Source organism: Alligator sinensis, unplaced genomic scaffold (assembly GCF_000455745.1).
Source record: "Alligator sinensis unplaced genomic scaffold, ASM45574v1 scaffold121_1, whole genome shotgun sequence".
Taxonomy (NCBI): Eukaryota; Metazoa; Chordata; order Crocodylia; family Alligatoridae; genus Alligator; species Alligator sinensis.
This window is the reverse complement of record NW_005841910.1, coordinates 142,872-150,615: the sequence shown is the minus strand read 5'-3', so window position 1 is coordinate 150,615 and position 7,744 is coordinate 142,872. Positions and strand designations below refer to the sequence as shown.

Here is a 7,744-nt window from a genome sequence, read left to right as displayed (position 1 = left end):
GAATAAGCCCTTCCTCATTTGCAACATGCTGACTCTCCTTTGAGTCAATAGACACATGATTGGATAGTGTTAGCAATTTCTTGAGATGTATGCACCTCATTCTCCTTTCCCGGTTGAAAACAACAGTAAAGGCAAGGGTGATTTGATTATGCTCCAGTAAGGATCATGAGCCCCTCAAGTCTTTTTATATGCCTTTGAATGTACATCAGGAAATTAAATATAATTTTAATGGCATTATATCAGGTGCTGTCCCTAACTATTTAGGGAGCTGAATATCAGCTATTTAAAATGCACACTCAAGAAAGCAACTCTCTGTTCCTTTTACATGTGTCTTACAACCTGAGCTACTATTTAAACTACACAGATCCTCTTTAAGCCCCTACTAAAAAGATGTCCCTATTTTAGCAACAGCAACTTTCCTCCAAACTCCTTCCTTTGTAAATACTTGATTTTCTTGAAGGCACAGCCATTTTCTTATAGAAACTTCCTCCTCCCCCCAGCCTTCCTTTCAGTCCCTTTAAATTTGGTTGAGTCAAACAGCTGTAACTCTAGAATGGCCATTTTGTAGGTGGTAGCTGTGTTGTTTGCTAGATCTTTGTGCCCTTTAGCTGATAAGTGCTCTTAAATCCTACTTGTATTTTCCTCTGATACTCCTTTCTTAATTCCCCTGAAAATGCTACTCTCCCTATCCCAAACACATGCTTCACAGCTTCTCTCACAATAGTTCTAGTAGCTTTGGGATTCCTTCTTTGTTGAGGTAAGGCATTAGTTTTAGAAGAAAACTTTAAAAAGGGTAGGCAGATTAAACACTCTAAATATGTTTTATTTTGCATAGAAGCAGTTGTGCCTCTGATTGTTTTAACTCCAGTCATTAGTTTCCTGTAAATTGTTTTAATCCAATTCAGAAAACATTCTCTGAACTTCAACATGTATATGCTTACGCTCTTGGAAAGATCTCTTTCTTTATCTGCATATATCTCATGTTCCACGTGTAATGGCTTGCTGTATTCATTAGATAGTGGGGACCATCTGTTTAAAAATTTGCCCGGAACAAATCCAGTTTGAGCAAGATAGAGGCATAACTGTGTCTTTCTCCAAACCGGCGTTTCCAGATTTTGGGGAAAGGTCTGAATTAAATGTACGTTGGATTTGCCCCTTGTTTTTAGCAGGCCGAAACTGGGTTAATTAAAATCTAAAGACATGATTCCTTTTTATCTCTAAAGGATATTTATGAATCTCTTATGAAATTGGAAGTAATGTATCACTGATGTCCTATGAAAGTCAGTAGTTTATCTATTTGGCCATTGTCTTTCTATAGGTATTACTGCTTGTAGGGTACCTTTTATTGTTTATTGCTCATGGGGGTTATCTGAGTCTTGTCTTTGATAATGCTGGACGCTCTATTTCATCTTTAAAAAAAAGAGGATAATTTCTATATCTGAAGCATATAATTCAGTAGGAAAAAAAATCATTCCTTTTTTTTTTCTCTTTTTGCAAAACTCTTCTTGTAATCTGGGAAATGAAATCATCTGCTGCCAGCATTGTTCTTTGTTACCCTTTGGCATAGGAGCACATTGCCTTGTGAAACTGTTTAACTACTCATGAATGCTGAATTATATGTACATGTAGGAGAGGAAAATAAAAGTTTTCAACAGATAAGAAAATTGTTGGCCAAATTTTAGGACTAATAATAATACATTTATTGATTTAGTATTTGCAACCATGTGCAAGAGTGAAATCCACCTTTTGGGTACATGACATAAAAGTTATTGTCCCACAAGATTTAGCCCTGCATTTTAGAACAAGCAATAGGCTGCTTTTCAAATACATTTGAAGGCTGACTAGGGTTTATAGCAAAGTGGCAGTTCAGATAAATACACAATTCTCAGATTGGGCACCACTTTAGAAGTCATCAAAGCAATTTTGAAACCAATTCAATAGTTAGCAGAAAGCCATTGTGATTTCTCCAGGACTGGAGTAACATAAAGTCCTTCTATTTGTGTGTCAAAATTTCAGAAGCAGCAGAGCTACTTTACCAAAGCATGATCACCCCCAAAATATATCGTTGTAGGGAGTCTAGCAAACAAAACAATTCCTCCCATAGCTCATCCACATAATGGTAGCAGCAAGGGGATACTGGTAAAGCTTGACTAAGCATGTATGGATCTCTTGGTGGCAAATTGATTTGTATTTATGACTGTACATACAGCAGGCTAAAATGGGGAAAGCTAGCTATAGATGTGAGGAAAATCATCTGCCTGCTAAGGTGGGGAGCATTTAACCACCAGTAGTCCCCCTCATGGTCTCTGTAGGAAACTCTGCTATGTAACACAGCTTGAGCAAAATGTTTGCTTGCATGTGTGGGAAAGGCTCAGATTGGATGTGTAGGACACCAGAATAAATGTGGAGCAGACACTGAGCTAAATGTGGAACAGACATACAGTATGCCAAACAGCGTGCAGTACTAAAGTTTTTTTTTTCTGGATCTAAGATAAAGCTCACTTATGTCCATAGCTTCAGCCTAGATCAGACCACGTGTACACTGAGCATGTGTTGGCTCGTCTTGCTTTTATCTGAAGCAGCATCCAAAAGTCACTGCCCTATTCTCTCCCTCCAAGGCCACATTCTGTTGCATTATTCAAATAATAAATCCAAAGTAGTTTTGCCAGAATACCAATGTATCCTCACAAAAATTGCCAGGAGAACTCAGATTAGGATCTGTCTTTAAAATCTTATGTACCTCCTTTGACACTCAGAACAGTGCACTGAAACATCAGAATTGGTTCCCAAGATAAGAAAAATGGCTGTGCAATTGAAATGCAAAGAATTATTTCTAGCTCTGTTAGTTCAACTAAAAATAAAAATAGATATGATGGGATGGGGGGGGGCTTGATCCCAGCTGAGGTTAAGTCACATAGCTACTTACATGCTTTTATAGCAGCTGAAGGCCAGCACAGAGAGCTGCTTGCTTAGTACTGAACTCTGCAGTGAATGAGGAGCTGGTGGAGTTTCCGGTGGGAGTTAGTTTTCACAGAATGGCATGTTGCCTGCCGATAAAAGTAGCATTACTCTAACCTAAGTCACAGCACAGTAAATCACACTGTGTAAGGTATATCCCAAGGGTTCATTCTTCCCCCTTAGATATGCCTGAACACGTGAATGCAGTAATTTTATAAGGGATGATGCACCCAGTAAGAAAGACCTTGACAACTTCAAATAGCCTCCAAATGGAATTACTTGAGCACTGAAAACAAATGGTGAGTCCACTCCAAAAGCCTTGTTAACCTTCATTATGTTCATGAGCCTCATTAGTTGTTGTATAGGGGGATGTTCCTGTGAACAGGTTGCAAATATTTGGAGCACGGATGTTCTTTCTACAAATACATTTAATTTCACCTGAATAAGGATCCTACCTGTTGCTGATTTGGTTATTTTCCTTCTAAGGTGGCGGGGAACAAAAACAATATGTGTGACCAGTTGCATGCTATGAACAAGGGACACTTAGCAATCAAAGTGAACAGGTTGAAACAGTCGTACACAGAATGCTTCTCCTAACTATTCATTGAACAGCTATTAATAATGAATCCATTTACAGCAATCAGGATCAAATCAAAACAATTCATGAGCAGAAAAAGAGTGTGGCTTATTGCATAATTCATTAGCAATACTTTGTTCCATGAACACTTAACAGTATGTGTTAACTATTTAAGCTGATGCACAAACTATTAGATTTAGGCCCTGATCCAGCAATTGGGCTCTGTTTAGGCGGAGTTGCATGGACAAGGCTAGAGCTACAGCAGTCACAACTACAGCTACAGCAGTCACAATGACAACAGTAACCCTGGGATAGCTCCATATCCCAGCAAGGCTCAGTTACACTGCCCTTATACCAGACCTTCAGCTTCAGTGAGGGAATCACTACTAGCCTCCAGGTGGCTTTGGGTTTAGGAGAAAGTATAAGTCCCCCTCTCCATAGAGAGTCAGCCTGGAATATCACTTGCCCAGAAGTCAACCTTTCCACAGACCATCAGTAAGGAGGCAAAAGGATTTATTATAAAAACCGAAGAAGCATGAGAAATTAGTAGCCATATGTTGAGATACAGACAGATATAAGCTCAAGCAAAGCTTACACCAGAGCATTAACCCATTCTTGCCCTGTACCTTAAATCCAAGGATGTAGATCTTAGCTAGCTAAATGCAGCTCCTGCCTCTGACCCCACACATTATGGCTTTCTCCATCTCCTTGTCAGCTTGTTTTTCCCAGCTACCTTACCTAGGGGTCCTCATCCCCTCTTCTAGCTGTGAAAACTGAAAATAAAGCTATGCTCTAGGCAGTCTTAAGTACCCTTGCCAGTCTGCCTATTAACCTACATCCCCACCCTTCATTTCTAGGGGAGCTCACACTATTCCAGTAATTTCTTGTCGCTGGAGGTGCATATTTACCTGACTACAAATATGCATCCTTTTTAGACATGTAGCCTGACTAATCCAATATTTGTCTCTTCTATATGATAATTTGACTAGCCACATGACAGCTTCTGTGTTGTAGTTTTTTAATGCCAATGTATCATTTTCTGGTCAGATCCAATCAACCTGGGCCTCCTAGCAGGTCTGCAGGGAGCACCAGGAAATAACCCAAGTCAAATGCTAATTTTCAGCCATTGTCTCTTCTAAGTGTGGACGGTTGAAGGCTACTCAAATTAATGACTGCCTTAATGATGCAACCGTGTCTGAAATATACTGTCTGAATATACAAACTTGTCTGAAAATACATCAAAATTACATGTATATCAATTCCTATAACACATACGGTTATGAGAACCATAAAACTGAACACAGCTTTGCATTAGCTACAAAAGGCTAAACACCACCAGTGTAAACCTAATTTGAGAGAATCCATACCACATTGTGAACCTTCAAAAGCAAATTGGGGTGAATCCATAGCCCGGGACTTCCAGCCTTTAGAATAGGTTGCTAATATCTGACAGCTGCTGGAATCATGACTTTACATAAGAAAAATAATACCTGTCTAGCCTTCATTTGTAGCAGGGGAAGGTTTGCAAATGTGAAACTAGTTCCCCCTATAAGTTATCAGGAAATCAAAGGACTTGCTAAAAATCATACATTTGCTATTTAAGGAAGAAAATCTCCCAAGCCAAGCTCAGGATTTTGAGGCCTGGACTCATGATTTTTATTTTTTTTTTAATCAGGTTTGACTATGTCAGGGATTGTCAACTGGGGGTATGTATACCTCTGGGGGTACTTGGGATGTCCTCAGGTGGTACTCAACAGTGGACAGCACCACCAGCACTTCTGCCGCTGCAGTACCGCTGGCATGCTCGTCGATCGGCCGCGGGGACCCCCACCTCCACTCACTGTCAACTGGCTGCCAGGGAACTCCTTCCTTCTCGGCCAGCCACCAGGGGTACATTGACCCAAAAAGGTTAAAAACCTCTGGACTATGTCAATTCTAAGCGTGCCACTAAATGTTATAAAAGCTTACAACAGCCCATAACTCTGGAATGAGGGGGGAAAAAACCTTACTGAGGAACAGTAACCTGAAACAGTTCAATAGGGTATAAAAGAGCCTGGCTGTGCAAAAGCTTCATGTGACCAGCAATTGCAGAACTGATTGATTGTTTTTCCTGTAGGTTGGAAATGAGATGGAGAAAAGGCTTGAATAATACACGGGCACTCTTTGTAGCATGACTTACAAATCTCCCTCAGCATCCTACCTTGTTTTTCAGTTTACGTCAGGGTCAGAGAGCACAGCGAGTGCTGCCTTGGAGTACACAAAGTTGTAAAAGCATGAACTAAAGCTTTTATTGATTGTTTGGTCAAACAAGGCTAGATATGACTTGCGCTTCTTCAGTGATACATGATAATTGTAGAGATAAATCTTCTGTGATATGATATGAGCGTCAGGTACCCAGGCCATGAAGAAAACCTATAGCAATATTTTTTTTGCTATATTCTCATACCAAAACCAAGAGTAAAGATACACTGATATGATAATAGGTATTATTTATTTCCTGACAAACTGGATTTAATCCAGTTAATATGGCACATACCAGTGCATAAGTGCAAATCACTTTCAAATTGTTGTCTCTTTGTGCTATGGAGTGTTTTGTAGCTCTTTTCTTCCTGGAAATAAATTTCTAAATGTTACTGGGTATGAACTGATATTGTTGGTCTGTCTGAGCCTGTGGACAGCCAAGAACAATAGCTCTCAAGTGCTCCCAGACATGGCAATGGCAATGTCATGGTCACACTGATGTATGATTACAGTGTAGTCAAAGAGTGAGGTTGTAGTCATGATGGGCCAGAAATTATGCAACAGGAGGATTTCTTAGGCTGAAATCTTCTATTGGACCAACTATGTAGCTGGGATAAAGTTATACAAGCTTTTGAATGCATCACATTCTTCCTCAGGTCTTCCTCTTGCATTTAAAAGCTTATCCCAACTACATTCTTGGTCCAATAAACGATATCAGCCTAAGAAATCATTGCTTCTAGCAAAATATATATATATATATATCAATGTTAATGATTGCTGGTCACTTAACACAATCATCAGACTGGTCACTTAACGCAATCCTCAGACTAGTGCATTTCTTTGTCACTGCCTCATAGGATTATTTTTAGTTGTTTCATGTGCTGTTCTGCATGGCAAATAACTGCACAAGAGATTTGTTACCTTCAGATCCATATGCTATATCCCTTTTCTTCAAAACTTGCTTTATATGAGTACTGAATAGATTCATAGATGCTAGGCTCGGAAGGGACCTCAACAGAAATCAAGTGTGATTTATTTCTCACAGATGAGAGGCTGGACATTCAAAAACAATGCTTAGATCAAATAGAAAAGCTAACTGCATTGAGGATGCTTCGAAGGTCAGAGTGTGACCTAAAAGCTACTGAACAAATTTATGTGAAAAACATGCAATGCTGTGTATGACTCAAAGTCTCTAGAACAGATTTCTGCCTGAAACCTACATGGAGTTATGGGATTACTGTGACACAACCTCCACAGAGATTAGAGATATCAGAAAGGCTTGAGGCAGAGTCATAAATGGATTGGAATAGGAATATTCCTCTCCATAAAAAAAAAAACTGAGTAAAAACAAGGCATCCAGGAGAGAAATGCTGTCCAGCCACAAAAGCCATCAGCAGACCCAGAGGCAGTGTGAAAGCTGCCAATGCAATTGTCAGAAACGTCTGCCAGGGAGTCAGATGTTGCCGTTGTAGAAATATTTTCTGAAGCTTGGCATCTGGGTCGAGCAGTCACTATACAAAGAGGAATATAGTTCAGTGAACCCAGTTGCATCATAGCAGGAAAGTTTTTGGAGGTTTTTCAACTCTGAATAGCTGGGGGTGGGGTTTGAAGGGGGAAGAGGGATTTGATCCCCGCCCCATAAAACAATCCTATTAACAACACTGCTGAAGGAAATAGCTTGCTGGTTCTGTGTGTCCATATCCATGCCTGAAGCAGCAAAATACTGCAGGAAATCTGTAAGTTCCAACTCAGACTTCTGTCCTGTCATTCAATCAAGACAGCAGTATGTTTTAGAGGAGAATTTGGAAGAGAGATATCCCTGCTTACCCCAAAAGTGTCAAGGGTGTCAGGAATATGAGACACATAAGTGGGTGTCAGGACATATAAGCAGGGACAGGTGAGAAACTCAAACGGACCCCTGAGTCATTCCAACATATGAGAGAGGTTTATTGAGGTCCTCCAGATGGT

General features: G+C 40.0%; 1 long non-coding RNA gene across 2 annotated transcripts in view; it reads left to right on the top strand.

Moving 5' to 3' along the window:
- Window positions 1–611: 611 nt before the first annotated feature.
- LOC102378594 overlaps window positions 612–7,744 on the top strand; it is a 19,214-nt gene continuing 12,081 nt past the window's right edge. The window contains exons 1-2 of one of the 2 annotated variants that reach the window (XR_323235.1): window positions 612–757; window positions 3,142–3,257. This is a non-coding gene — a long non-coding RNA (uncharacterized LOC102378594). The remainder of the gene's footprint in view (window positions 758–3,141; window positions 3,258–7,744) is intronic. The other variant, XR_323234.1, reaches the window with a different exon arrangement.